Consider the following 18,741-nt stretch of genomic DNA (forward strand, 5'->3'; position numbering starts at 1 on the left):
TCCAGCTTACCTGGGGGGTTGGCCTTTGGTCTGCTTTCCTTTGATGGAGCGTCTTTCTGTCAGAGGTTCTCCCCCATAACTTCAGAGGGCGCATGCAGAACAGGCACGTTGCTTGAGAGCCACACCCCCTCATACTTACCTGGCAGGGGAGATTCTCCCGTGATCAGCAAGGCGGGGCTCCCAGGGTGAGGCTCATCCATTGCACTTTGGTTGTGCTGACCCTTGCGATTTCCCCATGTGTGGGAAACTCGACTGCATTATTTGTGGTAGTGGGGGACTGCGTTCGCGCTTTCCCCTGGTTCTTTTCTTGTCAAAGGCAGAGAGATTGAAAAGAGGCGCAGCGTGTTGTGGAACACGGGGGGAGGGACGGGCAAGTCCTGTTCCTTTGGGGGTCTGGAACCACCTGAGCTTCATTATTTCTTTCTCCTTTGGAGCTGGGATGCAGCAGCCTGAAAGCCGATTCAACCTTGCCAGTCTTCCTGCCATGCTAATCAATGGGTCGGTGGTATTGGACTTCTACAGTAAACTCATACCACTGTGATCTATTTTATCCCCTTTTGGGGGGAAAGCTACTGCGGAAATCGACAGGTTGCAGAAGGTATTCTAAGGCCCTTACACATATAGTACATGGCTAGTGGTCTTGAATTTTTGGAATTAATTCTTAAACCAACACCCCGCAATCAACGTGCTTGCAGTGCTGGCCTCTGGCAGGCAAGTGTGGGAATCTAGGGGCAGTGGTGTATGCAAATTAGCCCGCAGCCTGCCTTGGAGGGAAGCGGGAAGCAGGAAAGGTGTGGTGCAGCTCCTTCTCCACGGGTTGAGAGGTGAAAAACGCCCAGCTCAAGCTTACCTGGGGGGTTGGCCTTTGGTCTGCTTTGCTTTGAAGGAACGTCTTTTTCTCAGAGGTTCTCCCCCATAACTTCAGAGGGCGCATGCAGAACGGGCACGTTGTTTTAGTGCCACACCCCCTCATACTTACCTGGCAGGGGAGATTCTCCCGTGATCAGCAAGGTGGGGCTCCCTGGGCGAGGCTCATCCATTGCACTTCAGTTGTGCTGACCTCTGCAATTTCCCCACGTGTGGGAAACTCGACTGCATTATTTGTGGTAGTGGGGGACTGCGTTCGCGCTTTCCCCTGGTTCTTTTCTTGTCAAAGGTAGAGAGATCGAAAACAGGTTGAGTGTGTTGTGGTACTTAGTGACCTGCAGATGGGAGGGAAAGGCAGGTCCTGTTCCTTTCGGGTCTGACACTCCCTGAGCCTCACTATTTCTTTCTCCTTTGGAGCCAGGATTCAGCAGCCTGAAAGCCGATTCAACTTGATGGTATTCTAAGGGCTTTATAGATGTATTAAACGGATCGTGGTCTTGAGGTTTTGGATTTGATTCTTAGACCAACACGCCGCAAACAACGTGCTTGCAGTGCAGGCGTCTGGCAGGCAAGTGTGGGAATTTAGGGGGAGTGGTTCATGCAAATGAGCCCGAGGCCTGCCTTGGAGGGAAGCGGGAATCACGCAAGGTGTGGTGCAGCTCCTTCTCCACGGGTTGAGAGGTGAAAAACGCCCAGCTCCAGCTTACCTGGGGGGTTGGCCTTTGGTCTGCTTTCCTTTGATGGAGCGTCTTTCTGTCAGAGGTTCTCCCCCATAACTTCAGAGGGCGCATGCAGAACGGGCACATTGTTTTAGTGCCACACCCCCTCATACTTACCTGGCAGGGGAGATTCTCCCGTGATCAGCAAGGCGGGGCTCCCAGGGTGAGGCTCATCCATTGCACTTCGGTTGTGCTGACCCTTGCGATTTCCCCATGTGTGGGAAACTTGACTGCATTATTTGTGGTAGTGGGGGACTGCGTTCGCGCTTTCCCCTGGTTCTTTTCTTGTCAAAGGCAGAGAGATTGAAAACAGGCACAGTGGGTTGTGGAACGTGGGGGCGGGGAGGCACGGGCAAGTCCTGTTCTTTTGGGGGTCTGAAACTGCCTGAGCCTCGCTATTTCTTTCTCCTTTGGAGCCGGATGAAGCCGCCTGAAAGCCCATTCAACTTTGCTGGTCTGCCTGCCATGCTAATCAAAGGGTCAGTCGCATCGGACTTCTACAGAAAACTCATTCCTCTGTTATCTGTTTTATCTCTTTTTGCGGGGAAGGCTACTGCAGATATCGACAGGTCGCAGATGGTATTACAAGGGCCTTATACATGTAATACTTGGATCGTGGTCTTGAAGTTTTGGATATGATTCTTAGACCAACACCCCGCAAACAACGTGCTTGCACTGCAGGCCTCTGGCAGGCAACTGTGGGAATCTAGGGGGAGTGGTGCATGAAAATGAGCCAGTGGTCTGCCTTGGAGGGAAGCAGGAATCACGCAAGGTGTGGTGCAGCTTTCTCCATGGGTTGAGAGTTGAAAAACGCCCAGCTCCAGCTTACCTGGGGGGTTGGCCTTTGGTCTGCTTTCCTTTGATGGAGCGTCTTTCTGTCAGAGGTTCTCCCCCATAACTTCAGAGGGAGCATGCAGAACAGGCACATTGTTTGAGAGCCACACCCCCTCATACTTACCTGGCAGGGGAGATTCGCCCGTGATCAGCAAGGCGGGGCTCCCAGGGTGAGGCTCATCCATTGCACTTCAGTTGCGCTGACCCCTGCAATTTCCCCACGTGTGGGAAACTCGACTGCATTATTTGTAGTAGTGGGGGACTGCGTTCGCGCTTTCCCCTGGTTCTTTTCTTGTCAAAGGTAGAGAGATTGAAAACAGGTTGAGCGTGTTGTGGTACTTAGTGACCTGCAGATGGGAGGGAAAGGCAGGTCCTGTTCCTTTCGGGTCTGACACTCCCTGAGCCTCACTATTTCTTTCTCCTTTGGAGCCAGGATTCAGCAGCCTGAAAGCCGATTCAACTTAATGGTATTCTAAGGGCCTTATAGATGTATTAAACGGATCGTGGTCTTGAGGTTTTGGATTTGATTCTTAGACCAACACGCCGCAAATGGGGGACTGTGTTTGCGCTTTCCCCTGGTTCTTTTCTTGTCTAAGGCAGAGAGACTGAAAACAGGCACAACACATTGTGGAACACAGGAACGCGGTGGCCTGCCTAAGTTTCTCTATCTCTTCTTTTTCTTTGGAGTTTGACTGCTGTGGCCAGAACCCCAAATCACAACATATGTAGAGATAAATGGTACTGTTTTCTGTTTTATCTCTACTATGAATGTGTATTGGCTCTTTCTTACAAACAAATGTATGTACATATAAAACAGATGTTTTTGCATTCACTGTAGCATGTTAACACACCACTATCTTCTGCCAGCTGGTGAAGACGTGTGGGTTTCATGTGGCATTCCCTCACACTTCTTCCTGTCTGTGTATGTGTGTAACTGAGTATGCATTTTGTTTTAATTGTTTTTATATTATGTTGTTTTTATATTATGTTTTTATATTATATTATATTATGTTTTCAAAGCTTGCTTTAATGTTTTTGATAGTTTGTTACTTTTGATTTGATTATTACTGAGTTTGCTGTGCTGTGGGCAATATAGCTTGTTTTCATTAGAAATGAAATAGTATTTCTTTTTTACATGTTTGAGGTGGTTGATTGTAAGATGAACTCTTTGGGTGATTTTTTTTTTTGGTATGTAAAAGCGTATTTCCAAAATCAAACATCCTCCTCTAGAGGGCAGTCATGTCTAAACAATCCTGATATTGAGTGTTAATTTTTTTTCTGTGGTGATTACTTACTTGCATCTTGTGTTTTTCTAATGAGATTCCATTTTGGACATTATTTTTCTCTTAAGTCATAGACATTGTTTAGAGGAAAAACACTTTAATTGTATGGTGACAGCTGAGTAAACCCAGACAAGACAGAAGTGATGCTTGTTGGGAAGGCGGAGATCTTGAAGGATATTGTACTCCCCACTTTCAATGGAGTTCTTCTGACCCTTGCAGATGTGGTTGACAGCCTACGGGTTATATTGGATCCAGTGCTACTACTAGAACAAGTTAAGGCAGCTGCAAAAAATGCCTTTTACAAGCTCTCTGTAGCCTGGAAGATGGCTTCTTACCTCGACATGGCTGACCTGGCCACCTGGATCCATGCTATGGTAACATCAAGACTTGACTATTGTAATGCACTATACAGAGGTCTCCCATTCAACTTATCTAGGAGACTTCAACGTGTGCAAAATGCTTTGGTGCAACTGCTATCAGGAGGGAGCAGGAGCATGAACGTCACCCCCATTCTGCTGTCACTCCATTGGCTACCTATCAGCTACCGTGCCCAGTTCAAGATATTGGTTATCAGTTATCACAAACAAAGCTCTTCATGGCCTTGGCCCAGCATTCCTACAGGACCACCTTCCTCCCTATGTTCCTCCATGGCAGCTCTGCTCATCTGAATAGGGTCTCCTGCAGGTGCCACCCTGCACATGGGTGAAATCAATAGCAGCCCGTACACAGACTTTCTCTGTGGTGGCCCCTACCCTGTGGAACGACCTGCCTGAGGAGGTCAGGACAGCCCCCACTCTCCTGGCTTTCCGCAAACAATGCTAAACAGAATTATTCAAAATGGCTTTTGTATTGTGGGGAAGGGCTCTCAGATGCTTCACTAATCAGTTAATGACCATAGATTTCACTGCTCTGTTGCCTTATGTACTAACTACCTGTTATCTTAAATACATACTTCCATGAGCTACTTGTGCTTCTAATGTCATCCCTAGAATTGCTTATGTTCTTCCAGCATTTCTTCAACTCTGTATTGGATTCTTACTAATGCTATGTCTTTGTAAAATTGTGTTTATTTACCGTATGGCATTATTGACGGAAATGTCCTCGAAATTGACTGTACTAATCTCACACTGTGTAATCCACCTTGAGTCTCAGTGAGAAAGGCAGACTATAAATGACATGAATAAATGAAAAACAAATAAAATAAAATAAAATAAAATAAAATAACATGCTGTACTTTGTATTATTATCCTTGCTTATCCATTTAATTCTGTCACCTTTCTATCCTCTGCTTCCTTCATCAAACTCATAATGATAATAGTCCCCTCTCCCTTTTATCCGGCAACAACCTTTTATTACACAGCTTAGACCAATTTTTAAAGAAGATACTCTTGGAACGTCGAAGGAATGGTACTGTGATTATTCTTTATCAGCAATATGATTGCCAACAGGCCTCGAGAATAATATTCAGTCCCTCTAATTGTGTCTTACTGTATGGAAATGGGCAGTTGAAACTTTTTTTTGGCATGCAGGTAAAAATAACATCATCTAATAAATAATGTCCCTTTAATCCTTTAAGGGACAAGACATTTTTCTGCTGGCCTTTTGGAATCCCTGAGCCAAGGCTATCAAACAGCACGCGGGTTGGATCTGGCTCCTCCAGGGCTCGTACCTGCCCCACAAGCAATAGGGGAAAAACTTGCCCCCTGCAGCTGCACTTTGATATGCTTACTCTCAATCTCCACCACCTTCTCCCCGACCACACCGATGGTGTCTTTGGTGCAGGCCAAGAAGGCTCCCCTGAAGAAGTGCACTGTCAGGCAGGTTAGGCCCACATTGGGACCAACATTCTGCGAGGCTCCAGCTCCATGCAGGCAGTGGGGGATCAGTGTACATGGGGAGGCTCATCTGTCAAAGGCACGTGCGGTAGGCAGGGAGGGGAAGTGCTGCCTGGCCAAAGGGACTGGAGGTGCCCGTGTAACCCCTATGAGGTAATTGGTTGAGCCCAGTAGGGTGGAGTCAGTAGCTAGAGCCAGGCAGCCGAGGAAGAAGCTGGTTGCTGAGGAGCTTAATAATAATTAATATGATCACCTTGAACAAGGTCATCAGAAATGTTGTATGGGGACAATATGACTAAAAGTGGTCTTTGTGTATTGTGTTTGGTTGGTGCTACTGGGATTGTATTAGTTTTGCAGGGCAGAGGTGGGTGTCGGCATTATCCTTGCACAATTTTGAAATTGTTTATAGATCTGGAAAAGCTAATGTGGATGCTGGTTTCCTCTCTAGGTCAGGAGGCAGGATGATGCTCCTGCAGAAGGGACCAGCAAACCCGCACATTGCCACATCCATTGCTGAGCTTCAGCAGTGCAGTCCATCATGATGGACTGGATGAGGCACTGCCTGCTTGTCAGAACTGCCAGCTGCCCAGCCAGCCACTTTTATGCTGCCAGCTCCAGCCACTGGAGCAATCTGGCTTTGCTGTTCAGAAGCCACCCCTCCATTGGCAGCCAGCTCTCCAGTACCCAGCCCCATAGAAGCAGAGTCTTAGCAGCAGGTGAGCAGCACCTTCTCTTGCTTGAGCCTAACTAGCTGCTGGAGCAAGGAGGGAGCAGAGCTGGATGCCTCCCTGCATCCCTGTCCCACCCGAGGCAAGTGGCCCTTCCTGGTTTGGCCTTGGGGCTTGATCCAAGGTCTGTTCCAAGAAAACATGGGGCTGTGTTTCTAGGTGTGGGACAGGTACATGCCCATGGTCAGAGAACCAAACTTTGCTGGCTACCAAGATCTCAGGCACATTTGGACATGGACTGTGTCTGTGCAGGTAAGCACGGCTAGGAACAGGCATTGGGTTGCCAGCCTCCAAGTAAGTCCTGAAGATCTCCCAGAATTACAGCTGATCTCAAGATGACAGTGCTTAGTTGCCCTGGAGTCAGTGGCTGCCTTGGAGGGTGGATCCTATGGCATTATATCCTGCTGCAGTCACCCCTCCCCCCAACCTTACGCTCCTCAGGCTCCAGCCCAAAATCTCCAGAAATTTCCCAACCTAGAGCTGGCAACCCTGGCCAGCCAATTCTTTATGGGATGGAGCTGGTTCATAATGGGGCGGCAGCAGGCTCAGAGGTGTTCTGCCATTGAAAACTTTTTTCCTATTCCTAGGGTGGGCCCCTAGAGCAGGCACCCTCATCCATTAGAAACGATAGATCCGAAGATTGCTGGATGCAGGCTTAATTTGGCAGATCTCAATAGTAATGGAAAGGATATACAGAGCACATTCTTTGTGATTGTATTGCATGTATTATATTTTTGTATTGGTTTTTAACTGTTGTAATTGTTGTGAACAGCTTCCAGATCTTAATGGAAGAGAAGCAGTATAAAAATGGAATAAATTAATAAATAAAATCCTACACAATACCTTATATTAAGAACAATAAAAATGATACAAAACAGTCTGCAAGTTTTTGAGTTCTTTAGAATTCTTTTAACAAGCTGAAGTGAGGGGGGGAGCCCAGATGTCTCGGGCCTGATACAACTAAACAGCATACTCAAAATTGCAACAGCACAGACTTTAACTCCAAATTCTGATGCAATAGTTAGGAGCAAGAGGTGTCAGTTATCAAAGAACTATCCTGCTGGTCCCTTTCCTGTTTTGCTTCGTTCCACTCTACTTTTTAATGAGATCTGCTGATTTTATTTTTATGATTTTGACTGTTTATTGTGTTTTAAATTGTGGTTTTTATGATGTCGTGACCCGCTCTGAGCCAGCTTGTTGGGAGAGTGGGATATAAATCCAATAAATAAATAAATAAATACTATAAGAGTGTTAATGTTTTAAGCATGTTTGTGACAAAAATTATATTATTAATTCGATTTGCCTATGTCTTATAAAGTATGTATCTCTGGTACCTGGTATTAAATTTTATAGCACACACATGCCCCTGGCCCAACCAAGTGACGTTTAATGTCAGATCCCGCCCTTCTAGCAAATGAGTTCAACAGTCCCATGTCTCCATCCTCTGATAAAATTTCTGAATTTCCAATGCACTGAGTTTAAGGCCTCTAAGAAAATGTTTTCAGATAGGTCAGTCCAGGAGCTTCCTGCTATTATCACCCACCTCAGGAACCAGCCTGCATATTAAATGGGAGGAGCAGGAAGAGGTAACAAGAAACAAGTCATATTTTTTTAAAACAATAGCTTTAGTAATCAAGATTCGTTTTAAACACAAACTGATAAAATCTGTGTGTACCCTGAATAATGTTTCATTCTACTGCTACAATCCCCCTGTACTGACACCTTAGAAAAAGAAGAGGAGGTTGAAGATGAGAGTTCTTCACCGCTGCCCCTTGGGTGGGTGCATGTAGAAAACATGTCTTGAGAGTCAGACTACCTATTTTTAGATGGCCGATTTACATATTACCCTTGTAATGATTTGCTTATTTTTAATCACTCTGTAATAATTTGCTGTTTCTTTTTAACCTTTTAAACCTTTGGCTTTGGATCTTTTGTTCAGCTCCTCTTTATTTTAAAGTTATACCTCAAAATGGAATGCGAAGACAGCACCAAACATAGACCAATGGCTTAGTGAGGTATGGGACCAGCTCATTATGGAAAGGATTACAGAAAATCTACAAAGATCGTCAGGAAAAGAAAAGCCAACAGAGTTCTTTAGGAAATGGAAGCCATTTCTTGACTATATCATCCTACGAACACAATCTACCGGTCAATTCTAGAAGTATAAGCAAATGAAAAACAAGAAGACTATTATAGAACTTTATGAGAAAATTTAAGTAAAGAAAAGAATCTCTAAATGTAAATAGTAAAAAATAGTAGAAAGAAGTTACTGTTATTAGACGGATAAAATTGATATAAGCGTTTATAACAGCAAGACAAGCTGGATTTGTATTTGAAAAACTCTTAATTTTAAAAAAAGTTATACCTCAGGAGGGCCCTGGTCCTAATAAACATTCCTTGTTTCCATTCACACAGCTCTTATGTCTTCTCTACATAAGCTGTTACCTCAGAAAAACACTTTCTGAGTTTGTGTGACCTTTATATTGTTGCCTTCCTCCAAAGTTTTTTGCTGCCACCAAAGGCTTTTGTCTTCGATCTTTTCTGCTTAACTGGTTTTACTGGAAAGGGTTTGTTATAGATGGCAGTTTGACAGAATGGTCAGCACATGAGGGTGGTTGTGAGGTAAAAAAGGATTTTTTTTTATTAAACAAAAGTAGAATTTTTTTGTAAGTACATAAGCGTGATGGTTGCAGAGTTTTCACAAGTGTATAGGTTCCAGAATAGTCCTTAAGGTTGGTGGTTTCAAAAACAGTTATATATTCACAAGCCTAATCAACAGGCTAGTTTTCCACACAGGTCTTCCCTAATAGAGTAAACTCCTCACAGACTTAGGGCCAAGCTACACATGACGAATGACACTTGAACAGCAAGTGTATTTCTCCCTGTTCACTTGCCCTCCACTCAATCCACTTGCCGTTCAAGTGTCATTCGTCATGTGTAGCTTGGCCCTATGATTCACTCAGGCCTTTCCTCACAGCTTGCCTGAACTAGCCAGATCAATCTCTCACTCAGGGCCAAGCTACAAGTGACAAATGACACTTGAACGGCAAGTGTATTTCTCCCTGTTCACTTGCCCTCCACTCAATCCACTTGCCAGGCAAGTGTCTTTCGTCATGTGTAGCTTGGCCCTCAGGGTGAAGCTAGAAGTGACGAATGACACTTGAACAGCAAGTGTATTTCTCCCTGTTCACTTGCGCTCCACTCAATCCACTTGCTGTTCAAGTGTCATTCGTCACTTGTAGCTTGGCCCTCAGTTTCTCAGAATACCACACAGCCAGTTCGGGCGCCACAGGTTGCTTGCTTTGCCCAGAATAAATATTCTCTCAGAAACACACAGACACTCCCAAGCTGCACACAATTTGCCTGTTTTGATCAGAATGAATATTTTCCTCTAAGCTCTCTCAAAACTGCAGTTGAGTCTGCCCTCTAGGTACAGCTACTGACCAATGAGATCACACTCCACTTACCCATCCAGCCGCCTCCTTTCCTGAGAGGCCAGAATTTTAACTAACAGCAACAATGGTTGTTGTGGGTTTTCCGGGCTGTATAGCCGTGGTCTTGGCATTATAGTTCCTGACGTTTTGCCAGCAGCTGTGGCTGGCATCTTCAGAGGTGTAGCACCAAAAGACAGAGATCTCTCTGTGTCACAGTGTGGAAAAGATGTTGGCAGGTCATTTGTATCTACTCAGGAGGGGTGGGGTTGAGCTGAGTCATCCTGTAAGAGTTTCCCAGGGTGTGGAATGCTAATGGCGGGAGGCTTCCCTGTATCCTGAGGAGGTTCTTTTGCATATGGATTGGGGCTTGATGTGCTAATCTTCTCTGCAGGGCTATTGTTGAGTATAGAGTGTTTTTCAGGTTGTCCAAGTCTGCAGTGTCTTTCATGTTCTTTTATTCTTGTCTGGATGCTACGCTTTGTGGTCCCGATGTAAAAATCAGCAGTGGCTGAACATAGCCTAACTCAAACAGGGCACAGTATCTTATTCCAGGACACGAAAATACTGGACAACACTTCCAACTACTTTGTCAGACTGCACAGGGAAGCCATTGAAATTCACAAGCATAAGCAAAACTTCAACAGGAAAGAAGAAACCTTAAGAATGAACAGAGCATGGTTTCCAGTTCTGAAAAACACCAGGCTAACAAAACATTCTATCCCCGACAATAGCCCTGCAGAGAAGATTAGCACATCAAGCCCCAATCCATATGCAAAAGAACCTCCTCAGGATACAGTGAAGCCTCCCGCCATTAGCATTCCACACCCTGGGAAACTCTTACAGGATGACTCAGCTCAACCCCACCCCTCCTGAGTAGATACAAATGACCTGCCAACATCTTTTCCACACTGTGACACAGAGAGATCTCTGTCTTTTGGTGCTACACCTCTGAAGATGCCAGCCACAGCTGCTGGCGAAACGTCAGGAACTACAATGCCAAGACCATGGCAATACAGCCCGGAAAACCCACAACAACCATCGTTCTCCAGCCGTGAAAGCCTTCGACATAACAGCAACAACTTTTTAAAAAAACCACATTAGCAAGCTGAAATAAAATCTAAACTATTTATATGCAAAACATTACAACCCTCTTCCAGGAATTTGATGCTGCCGTCAGTTCTGTTGGCTCAATGAACTGTCAACGTTCAGTTCCCCATTGCTACAGGAAAATCGTGTGTAGAATAAAATTAACCAGCTGTTTTATGCTCAGTGCTCAAGTGTCACATCAAATGAAGTTGGAAGAAGTCCATTCTCATCCACTTTCCATATTCTTGCTTCCCCTTGGCACAAAACAAAAAAAGATCGCCTTGAGATTTCCTGCAAGTGGCTTTGCTGGCTCCTAGCGAAATGCAATCCCATTCTGTGTGTCTTCACTTCATTCTGTTTACTCTTGCCATCCTTTGACATTCCCACTATAGCCAGATGAGAAGAAATCAGCTGTTTTCTGTATTGTGTAACATGCCTGTGGTGCAAAAGTCCAAGAAACGTCCCATCCGTTGGCTGCTTTCTCTGCTCTTTATATCCTGCCCCCAAGGACCATACATACCACCCAAGCAACATTCCCTGCTTTCCACTCCGGGTAAGCAAGATGATAGAAAAGAATATGGTGAATGTGTTGAGCAGAGAGATAATAAGAAACCAAAAATCATTTATCTGAGGAATTAAGAGTGGTGAAACCTTACTGATTCCCTTGAAAAACAGACCAGCAATGGAGCTATGGAAATTTTGAATGGCCCATGTTCGGGTCAAGTGAAGAAATGTGTTGACAGTGCTACACCAAGAAGTGTCTCATCACAGGACATGAAAGGCTGCAGTAAAAGAATTCAAAAGAATAGTTTGTTTAAAAGGCTGTGATCCAGCTTCAAATAAAATGCTCAACGAAGGGTGATGTGTTGCAAAAAATAGGATTTGCGGCTCCCTAGTTCCCAAGAGGAAACTGACACCCGTGAAGTTTTGTATAGGTTTCTCATGGGAAATACAATTATAGTGCAATCCTAAACAGAGTTATACCATTCTAAGTCCACTGATTTCAATGGGCTTAGAAGTGTGTAACTCTATTTAGAATTGCACTGTTAGCATAATGTACATTTAATCGCCATTATTTCTTTTGCTTCTGTTCATAGTTCATTATCACATGGTTTATTTGTCGTACAACAATTATAATTTGAGTCCTATGGCTATTTTAGAAGTCTTTTCTTCTTTTTATGAGCTCACACGCTAGACTTGATAAGATGAACTGATGTTAACGTTATTCACTTTAACACTGAACACAGTTTACAAATCTGTTGCTCCTCGGCAGTGTTTTATGCAGGTATTCCCTACGGTAACATTTTAGGAAAGCCATACTTTTCAGGTTATACTTTTCAGATTTTCAAATAATGGAAATACTGTGCCAAACTGGACCTTTGTTTGCTCAAAATTTGGCTCAAGCCCCCTTGACATATAAAGGAATCTAGAAGGATAGTTCTCATGAAGCTATGTAATCCGTATGGGCCAGCTGATCAAATTAAATTCCTTATAAATTGGCAACAAAAATCCTGGATCAAAATTTGTATGCCATCCAGTTGTTAGAGTTGCCATAATTTCAACCAGCCAGGGTTGCTATTCCTTTTAGTTGCTTGATGTGCAGAACCATGTTAATTATTTCCATGCATGTGAAAAGCATTATTTACTGATCTTTGAATAGGATGCTGTTAAAGGTGGAAAAGCAAGCTATGACAGTTGTGTGTGTGTTCAGTTGGCAATACTACCAGCTGATCTTTCTGGGCCCAATCCAGCTTGGGTTATATTTAAATAAATTAACACATCACAAGTCATAAGTGAACATGATTGAGCACGTATGCTAAACATTCATATCCTATTCAAAGCAATACATCGTGGACAGATATTAGGATATTGTAATACTGGAAATGGTGCAAAAACAGCAACCTAAGTTTAGGGCTTGTTACAGAAAAGCTGACTAAGGGAGGAATATGACAGAGGTTTATAAAACGATGAATGGAGTGGAGAAAGTAGGTAGATTTTTTTCGTGTTATAAATAAGCTCTTGGGAACCTGATGATGTTGATGGGCAATAGATTCAGAACAGACAAACGGAAGTACTTTTTCACCCAAAGAGTAATTAACTTGTGGAATTCAGTGTCACTAGATGTAGTGATGGCCACTAGTTTAGTTGTTATTTAAACATGGCTGCCTGGAGAAAAATGCCCTATTCCTTCAATAATGTGTGGCATGGACAGTTGAAGTGTTTTATGGCATGGAGGTAAATGATATCACGTGATAAATAACAGGAGCCAGTTCAATTGAAAAAAACTAGCAATCCTCATTGGGGAAGGATCTAGAGGAATACAGAGAAGAACAAGAAGGAAAACAGAATAAGAACAGAGAGCTACACTGACTGTAGAAAGAGGGCTCATATGTTGATTCATATCAACCAGCCAAATCTGTGGCTGCATGCCTCTAGACATATAGCAGGACAGGGTCATTTTGTAGAAAAAGAGCTGGAGGAACTCATTAGCACAACTCATTAGCATAACTCATTAGCATATGCCACACCCCTTGCCATCACTGGAAATGTGTCATTAGCATAACTGATTTGCATATGCCACACCCCTGACATCACCTATACTGGCCATTCAGGACTGAAATTGGGCCCACAATGGCAAAAAGGGGCTGAAAATGGCTGAAAAGAGGCCCCAAATGGTCAGGATTGGGCCGCTGCTGAACAGGAGAGTGATCCACCACCCGTCAGAAGCCCGATCCGGGCTGTTTCAGCCCCAATCCAGGACGAAACTGGCCCCAAATGGTCAAGAGTCAGGTGGGCGGGGCCACCTGACATGTGACCTCTTTGGAGAACTCCCGGAACTGCGTTCCTGCGCGTTCCCCCTCAAAATGAGCCCTGTAGCAGGAGCTGTTTTACAAATGTTATTGTGCAAATATTTGATGGCAGATTTGATGCATGTTTCTCAGAAACATACTTATATCAGAGGGACATAACTCCCAAGTAAGTATGCATAGGGGAGCTTAAATCTCTTAAATCAGCTTAAATTTCTCCTCTGATATTGGCACATGCAGCCAGATCCTTTGCACATTTACTTGGATAGAAATCTTTCAAGAAGAGTAAGTCCCATTGAATTCAAATATGTGTGCATGGGACTGCCATCTTAAAGGGCTTAATTCTGTCTGGATCATACACCCTTATTGAGACAAATGAAGCCCAGCTAGTACTTGTTTCTGGTTGGTCTGGATTTTTTGCTCCAGCGATGAAGAACAGGTGCCTAAACATGCTTGCTTATAAGTAAGCTCTGGCAACCGTCAATAGAACTTGCTTCCAAATGTACTTAGGATTAGGGTGTGTGCTTTTGCTTGCCTGTTTGCTCCTGGAGGAGGAAGCTTGAACATCATTCACTGCTTGGGGTGGAGGGAGGAAGGGAGGGGTGAGGTTATGATCCTCTGGCAATTCACAATCACTGCCAGAACCCGAAAAAGGAGCCAGGAGGAAGGATTTCAGTTTCCTAACAGCAGGAGAAACTGGCTTGTGGGAAAATGAAATGGCAGAGAGAGGCAGAATGGAGTTCAGCCACAGATTCTTGGCTTTGATACCAGCCCCTCTGCCAGCCCAGCCCAAGAGAAATGGATGTGTATGAAGCTGAGCACCCTGGTTAGCAGAACCAAGGGCAGAGGAAGAAACACGACTGGCTCAACTTGTCAGGACAGAATGCCCAGATTTTGTTTTAGACGGAGCCTCCCTTAGGTAAAGCTGCCACCTCTTTTTTCTTTTTTAAACTGCCTGTGCTCCTGCGCCTTTTACAGCAGCCTGGGATAGAAATGAAGCAAATGGTACTTCTCACTTCTCAGCATGCCAGGAACAGCTTAACTCATTATAAGATGCCAGGAACAAAGAAAACAAGGGACTGGATAGCCCACTTTTTTGTTGTTGTTGTTCAAGGCATTGAGGGAGGGACTGATTAGACTGGAGGGATGGCTTATTTACCAGGTGATACTTAGCTCTGCTCCCCATTTCTGCACATTAAGCCTATATAAATGGATAGGACATTTTTCTTCAGACCAGTTGACCAGTTTAACCCATTTCCCTCCCTTTACAAGTATATACCTTTTCCTGCTCTGAATCACCTTCATGAAGCTGTTATTTACGCTTCTGCGAAAAGCAGACAGGTATGCTCAGGGCTTTTTTTCTAGGAAAAGAGGTGGTGGAACTCAGTGGGTTGCCCTTGGAGAAAATGGTCACATGGCTGGTGGCCCCACCCCCTGATCTCCAGACAGAGGGGAGTTTAGATTGCCCTCTGCGCCACATGGCGCGGAGGGCAATCTCAACTCCCCTCTGTCTGGAGATCAGGGGGTGGGGCCACCAGCCACGTGACCATTTTCAAGAGGTTCCGGAACTCCGTTCCCCCACGTTCCTGCTGAAAAAAAGCCCTGGGTATGCTGCAGGGAAGAGAGCAGCTGGGGCGAGGGGAGAAAATAGTGCAAGGAAGAGTTAATTCCTCATCACAACTTCCTCAATTTGATTTGGTCCCCCTCCCAGGGCCAAAGCAAAGGCGCAGAGCCAGGAAAAATGCTAACAACCCTACTCGAGACTGGCACTGTCAACATTTAGCTGATTAAGCTTTTCTTGCCACGGAAGGTGACCACTTTCACCTTGTGCAAGTTTAAGTTTAAAAACTCCTCAAGGGGTTTATTAGCAAAACAAAGGAGACGGAAATGACCGGAAATGTTTTGCTAAACCGTACTAAGATGCCTGCTATCTACTTTTTCCCCTTGTGCTTGGTAAGAGAAACTCCTCGATTTGTTTTGACATCGTTTTCCCTAGAGCAAGAGAAATGAGAAGACAGTTATGAAGGAGGAGCTGCTAACGGGGTCTCGAAGGCATTTGTCCTGTCTTTTGGGGAAAAAAAAGAATCCATGGAACTCTACAAAAGGCACACCAAATGGCTAGAGCATCACCATGGAGATAATCCAGTTAAGAAGAGTGCAAACAAGATTAGGAAGAGCTCCAAAAGTACAGAAAAATAAAAGGAATTGGGTCTCGGGGGGGGGGAATTTGGCCCATCCAGAAAGTCTGTCATGCATCAATGCAAAAGGGTGAAACTGCAGGGAAGAGAACAAGTAACAAAGGGATTGCAAAAGATACTTTTGCTGTGTATTATTGGGTTCTGCTCATTTGCCCTTCATATAAGGTTGCCAGCCTCCAGTTGATGACTGGCGATCTCTCAGAATTTATTTATTTATTAGATAGATAATTTATTTATTAGAATTGCAGCTGATCTCCAGGCCATAGAAATCAGTTTCCCTGGAGGGAACGTGGACTCTATGGCATTATACACTGCTGAGATTCCTCCATCCCTCTCTAGACTCCACCCCCAAATCCAGCCTGGATTTCAGGACTGTCTGTTCGGCAGACTTCATCTTACCCTGCCCTATGGGTGCCATCCTCCAGGTAGTGGATGGGAAAGGAACAAAGCCAGTAAAAATGCTAACCACCCTACCCAAGACTGGCACTGTCAATTCTGTCTGAAGATCTCCCAGAATTACAACTGATCTCTAGGTGAAAGAGATCAGTTCCCCAGGAGAAAATGGCTACTTTGGAAAGCGGCATCTATGGCATTATACCCTGCTGGGGTCCCTCCCTTCCCCAAACCCCATCCTCTCCAGGCTCCCCCCCCCCAAATCTCCAGGAATTTCCTAACCTGCAGCTGGCAACGCTAGCCCCATGTCACCCTGGTAACAACAATAACAACAAAAGTATGCTTATATACTGCCCTTCTGGACAGATTAGTGTCCACTCAGAGTAGTTTAAAAAGTCAGTGTTATCGTTATCCCTACAATACAGTTAGGGAGCTGGGGCTGAAAGGATCAGCTTACCCAAGGCTACCTGGTGAGGACACGGCAGTAGTAGGAGTCAAACCATCACAGTGCTGATTCACAGTCCAACCACTTAACCACTATGCTACAGCAGCTCTGTGTCAAAGCTAAGCTGCATTTTCTTTAGGAGTTGGGTCACTTTTACTGTAAAGTTGTCCCTCATGGAGTCCTTCAATGATAGGAACTTTGGAATAGGAAGTCAGGGATTACTCCTTTACCCAGGATTCCTGTCAGCAATGCTACTTACATAAGGCAAGTACGCTAGGGCTCCCATGGCACCAGTTCCAGAGCAGCAGGCCTCCAGGGAGAGAGTTGGTTTGGTTGGAGGGAGCGAGTTCAGAAAGCATGACAGAGGCATGGTATTCTGGTCTTTCAGAGTCCCTTTGCCTTCTGCAGCTGTGTGACTTATAGTGGCTAATAGGATCCCCCTTCTGCACAAAGCATTTCCCCAGAGTAGAGAGATAAGTGTGTGGGATCTTCAAACACACATGGTCACAGAGTGTGCCCTCCCTCCCCAGTACAGGGAAACTTTGATCAAGCTTAGCAGCCCTCTTGAATCAGCAGCTGCTTGCAGAAGGTTATTAAGCCAGTATATAGTTTCTGTGCTTATTTTAAAAAATGTATATCCTGGTTTTCTCTTGATTTGGGTCTCAACGGGGCTTAGCACATCATTCATCCCCTTCCACTGTATTTGCATGACAACCACCTTATGAGGTAGGTGTTTTGTTAAATGCTTTGTGACAGCAGTTCTTTTAGAAGTAATAAACACACAAAAGGGAGTTTGCTAGAGTTAAAAGGGTTTGCTAATACACCAGCAAATCAATATAAACAAAAGGAAAACAATGCTTACAACCTGTGGGGAACCCTGGGAATACCAAGTGAGTGATGGCAAGCATATGCTCTAGTGTTGCAATAGGCAACTCAGCATGCCTTGGACACTGGGAGGTGCTACATCTCTCTCTGTGTGTATGCATTTCTTTCTTGATAAGTAAACTGCTTCTCTTTCTCTATGATGGGAACACCTGCTGACTCCTCCTTTCTGTTTCCATTGGGAGATTCTTTTCCTTGCCTCATGGCCTACCAAAAGGGGAAGGATGTGTTTTTCAGAGTTCCTGCCATGAAGGCCTCATCCACATACCCACATGCAGCCTTGATGCTGTGCTAGATGGCTGTGGTATATGACAAGTGTTGCTTTGGACTAGGACTCTTTCTATTCCAAGGTATTGCTGTGAATGGAGCTTATCTGAATAAACTGTAAGTTTCAGCTTTTCTACAACTGAATTGCCTGAGGATTAATACTGTACATTGAGGAAAGTGCTTCTGACTGGGGTAACTCTGCCACCAAACAAAATATAACTATTTTAATACTTAGAATCAGCCTACATTCTCTCTGATCCCTGCTCAAGTTCTGACTCCCTTCTCCCACACTATGATGAGGCTATCTCAGACTTATATGTTATATTGTTTTAGTGTTTTAGTGTTTTTCTTCAGCTTTATTCTAATTTTTAATATTAACAGTTCATGGACTATACCACAATCAGCTCCTGGTCTTGTTTTAGCAGAAAGAATAGAGCTTCTCCATTTTCTGCTTCTGATTATATAATCTATTTGTTTTCTGTACTGGCCATATGGTGATTTCCACATAGACAAGTTATCTGTTCGGTTGCCTGAACCATGTGCTTGCAACAAACAAATTGTTGGCTTCTCAAAATTCTATGAGTTCTTCTCCTGCTTCATTTCATAATCCTAGTCCAAATTTTCCAACAATGTTTGATTCTGCTTTGTTGCCTACTTTTGCATTCCAGTCACCTATAATTATCAGCCCATCTTCTTTAGTTGCAAGATCAATTTCTTCCTGAACACTTACTTAAAAGCTTTCAGTTTCTTCCTTTTCAGCATCTGTAGCTGGGGCATAAACTTGAATGATGAGGTAAATTAGGCCAGTAAATTTTGGTGGACTCAAGGTCATCCAGCAGCCCCAAAAGCTCAGCTTAGCCCAGGCCCATCAGAGCTTGGGAGCTCAGCAGGGTCAGCCATGGTCTATACTTGGATGGGAGACCAACAAGGAAAACCAAGAGTGTTATGCAGAGGAAGGTAATG

General features: G+C 44.4%; 4 non-coding genes across 4 annotated transcripts; all 4 read left to right on the forward strand.

The window, feature by feature from the left end:
- Window positions 1-131: 131 nt before the first annotated feature.
- Window positions 132-298, forward strand: LOC129335227 (U1 spliceosomal RNA). Its single transcript, XR_008597578.1, has one exon. It is a non-coding gene; the product is annotated as a U1 spliceosomal RNA (small nuclear RNA).
- Window positions 299-971: 673 nt separating this feature from the next.
- On the forward strand, window positions 972-1,138 carry LOC129335231 (U1 spliceosomal RNA). Its single transcript, XR_008597581.1, has one exon. It is a non-coding gene; the product is annotated as a U1 spliceosomal RNA (small nuclear RNA).
- Window positions 1,139-1,695: 557 nt separating this feature from the next.
- On the forward strand, window positions 1,696-1,862 carry LOC129335228 (U1 spliceosomal RNA). The gene has a single exon (XR_008597579.1). It is a non-coding gene; the product is annotated as a U1 spliceosomal RNA (small nuclear RNA).
- A 674-nt stretch (window positions 1,863-2,536) lies between these two features.
- LOC129335229 (U1 spliceosomal RNA) lies at window positions 2,537-2,703 on the forward strand. The gene has a single exon (XR_008597580.1). It is a non-coding gene; the product is annotated as a U1 spliceosomal RNA (small nuclear RNA).
- The last annotated feature ends 16,038 nt before the right edge of the window (window positions 2,704-18,741 follow it).

Source organism: Eublepharis macularius, chromosome 8, assembly GCF_028583425.1.
Source record: "Eublepharis macularius isolate TG4126 chromosome 8, MPM_Emac_v1.0, whole genome shotgun sequence".
Lineage (NCBI taxonomy): Eukaryota > Metazoa > Chordata > Lepidosauria > Squamata > Eublepharidae > Eublepharis > Eublepharis macularius.